A 4,065-nucleotide genomic window follows, 5' to 3' on the forward strand; every position below is an offset into this window, starting at 1 on the left:
TTAAAATTTATTTGAAGATTATCATGAATGTGGGGGAGCTGAAGGGTTAATCAGAGGAAAGGTCAAGTCCTGTAAATCACCTACCATGCTTCCTATCTGTCCCCTATATTTATTCCTCATGACTTTCCTACTCCCAATTTATTGCCGGTGGGAGATTTCGATGTCAAGTTTAATTCAAGACATTTTCAAGGGCCCATGATATGGTGGAGGTATTACGGCATTCGCATTGACCTTTTTCATTTTTCATTTTTAAATTTATTTAGTTGATTTAGCTTGCCGGATTTCAAAATTAGTAAACATCAAACTCTCAAAATATTTCTTTATTTCAACTAAATATTATATTTTGTTAAAGAAACAAATTTTATTAATGAAAGAAAGAAAAAGGTTTGAAAGAGAAAGAACCGTAAAAAAATGAATAACTGTCACTTTTGGGATCTCTGTATTTGAAGAGTATTAAAACATGAAGTTAAATTTAACATTGAGTGAAGAGTTTGTTAAATAACATGTTTTGTGGGTTTTGTTAGAATTTTAGAGAAGCAAAAAGTAAAGACCTCAATGTGAATGCTCTTATATACAAAACTAAACTAATTGGACTCTACTAATAAGAGATATTTCTATGAAGATAAATTCCCCGATGTTTTGGAAGAATTTCCTCAAACTTGTATTTTGAGAGACTTTCGATATTTTGCAAACACAAGGTTTGGGATTAATTCTGCTTTCATCTTTATTAATTGAAAGTCAAAACACTAACTAATAGATAACAAGTGAAGATAACTCTCATTATTTAATTAAAGGGGTAACTGTCTCCAAGATGTAGCTAAATTGGCTAGGACCACGCCTCATGAAGCTGATATCACTAGTTCGAATCCCCCTCCCCCCTCTTGTGTGGACATGTCAAAAATAAATAAATAAATAAATAAAATAAAATAAAGGAGTAACTTCACTAAGAACTTATGAACTTTTACAGATTTGACAAACCTCCTAAACTTTAAAATATCTCAATTTAGTCTCTTGAACTTTCAATTGCAATCAATTTGGACCACTCCGTCAGATTTTAAACATTAAATGACGTTTATACCCTTGAATTTTTTTTATAAAATTCAACTTTACCCTTAATTTCAAAACGTTTTTTTATTTAAGAAAAAACGAAAATCAGGAATATTTTGGTCTTTTTTAGTATTTGTAACGGCTAAATTTGATGGAGGGGTTCAAATTGAGAGCAATTGAAAGTTCAAGGGACTAAATTGAGAGATTTTGAAGTTTATGAGGGGTTTGTCAAATTGAATGCAAGTTCAGGAGTCTTTAGTGAAGTTACCCATTAATTAAACTACTATTACTCTAGGATGTTTAATTAAGCTATTGCAAAGATAACTTTAAGACAACTTCATGAGCTTCATAAGATAAGTGCTTGTAAGTGATCTCGTGTCGTGCCAACGTCGTCTGCCTACTGTTAATTCTACTTCCGTAACACTCCTACATTTCCTTTTTGTTTAATAAAACGAAAAATATTGAAAAATCTTGAATTTTTGGCTAAAGCAATATAAGAATTGACTTCATATCATCCTTATAAAAGCTTTCACGATGTCTTCAAGGGGTAGCTCAATCGGTTGTAGACCACGCCTCGTGAAGCGGAGGTCACTAGTTCAAATACCCCATCCTTCTTCCCTCGTGTGAACATGTCAAAATAAATAAAATCTTCTTGATTATTTGTCGCAACTAATTGACATCATGGGGCCTATCGAACTAACACGGCAATTTATATGTATGGTTGAGACTTAAGCATGGAGTCTTTGCATGGATATCAAATTTATTTCTCATGGTCTATCGTTTTTGCATTGTGATAAGCGTCGAAACCCAAAGTGCGTGTACCAACATATTAAATGTGACCTTTCATTTTCTGTCTTTGGATTTATTGTCAGTGAGTTAAGAGTAAACTCACAAAGTCCTTACTCGTTTTCTTACGCACAACATCAACAAAGTATTACGACTTGGGCTTTCTATGAAAGGATACCATAACTATTGAGATAGAATTCTAAGTTGAAATTGATTTGGTTGGTTTGAATTGAATGATATTAAATTCATTATTCATTTATCTAATATTATCTTATATGAAACTTTTACTATTTAATCAACCACTTAATTATTAATTATTATTTTTTTTTTTCACAAAATCAAGATTATAAGAATAAATTCTTTAGTAAGTGCTTCAAAATTAGTACTTAATTTTGTGTGTAGGGATGGAATTGTAAGAATTGTAATGTGATTGCTGATCTTTAAGGTATAAAAATGGAAGGGAAATAATGAGAAAACGTCCTTCTACTTGAAACCTCGAAGAAAAGGGTTTGTTATTTTCTTCCACTTGTACAAAATGCTGCAGTGCCTTCTTATGCAGATTTGGCAACTACAAGTCTACAACTCAATCGACAAATTAATTCCTCTGGCTATGTAATAAGCACTCATTTACAATTACAAGAAATGAACTTGCCGCTAATTAATTATGGAAAAAATATTAATTAAAAAAGAAAAAAAGAAAAACTCTCAAGTTGCCAATTTCAATATAATCTCATAAAGTGATAGAGGTGGCTGTTTAATACATCAAACTACCAAAATGTGATAAAAAAAGGCCTCCGTTAGATATCCCTAATATTTTCCAATGTTTTTGTATTGATGTTTTGTTGCTTGTTTTATATGCTACATGCGTCCAGACGGGAGTCATAAAGACTACCAAATATCATGCTTCTGAGTAATGATATAAGGATGATTAGAGTCATTCCAAATGTGATGTATAAAGAACCTTTTGCAAGCAGATTTCTCTGCTTTGCAAGTTATGCAATAAATACATAGGAACTGCTATTTCTCAAAAAAAAAAAAAAAAAAAAGGTGATGTGACATTTAAAATTACTATTAAATTTGAGATCATTATTGAATTTTAATTTATTGGTAATTTTAAATGTCACATCACATTTGAGATGATTTTAAGAAGACTCTACTCCTTATATCATTACCCCATGCTTCTTGTGGAAAATTTTCCACATCCATCCAAATAATTTAGGTCACCACTCACCAGTATTTGTCGCCTAATTTGGTTTTGTGAGAATTTATATAATGATTGACTTTAAGTCATCCATATTTATTAGTCACAAATAGTTGACATCATGGCCCTATCGAACTTAAATGCCAATTTACATGTATGATCGAGACTCAAAGCTTACAGTCTTTGCATGGAGATAAAATCTATTTCTCTTAGTCTGTCGCTTTTGAATTGAGATAAGATTTAAAACCCAAAGTAGATGGATCAGCATGCCAAACATGACTTTTTATTGTCTTTGCATTTATTATATATCAGTCAGTCAGCTGAGAGGGACTACTCAAAAAGTCCTTACTCCTGCTCTCACGGTATGACTAAAGTTTTATTACTCAAGCTTAATTTCTACCTAGGGGTACCGTAACTTGTTGAGATAGAATTTTCAATTGAAATTTAATGACTTCTATAATTAGAGGTGACAATTCATGTTCGCGTGTCGGATTCGAGTCGTGTCAAGTATGAAGTTATAAGACTATATAGGTCAATCATAATTATTTAATTTTGTAGTGAGTTTTTGTTGGGTTTGTCGGTTATATAAAAAAGTGTCAGCCCTTATGACCCGTGTTGAGTTCGGCTTGTGTCGAAACATAAGTATAAGAATATATAAGTTAACTATAATCAGACCTATTTAATTAAACGAGTCAAACTCTTCAAGCCTAACCCTTTAATTTAATATTAAGTTCGTATCGAGTTTGCAAATCGTATCAAAAATTGACAACCCTACTACAATATGCTTCTTTTTTTTTACAAAAAAAAAAAAAAAATTATTTTAGATACAATAGGTACGCTTCAATTTATAATGATTTTAAAACAACTCAATTGACAAACTAATTCCTCAGGTCTAACTAACTACAACCACCGAACAATATTTTGCTATGTTAATAAGCACTCATTTAAAAGTAAAGAACTTGCCGCTAACTGTTCATTTCGTATAATTAATTATTATAATAATTTAAAATTAGTACTGTTTCAAATAAATT

Source organism: Corylus avellana, chromosome ca10, assembly GCF_901000735.1.
Source record: "Corylus avellana chromosome ca10, CavTom2PMs-1.0".
Lineage (NCBI taxonomy): Eukaryota > Viridiplantae > Streptophyta > Magnoliopsida > Fagales > Betulaceae > Corylus > Corylus avellana.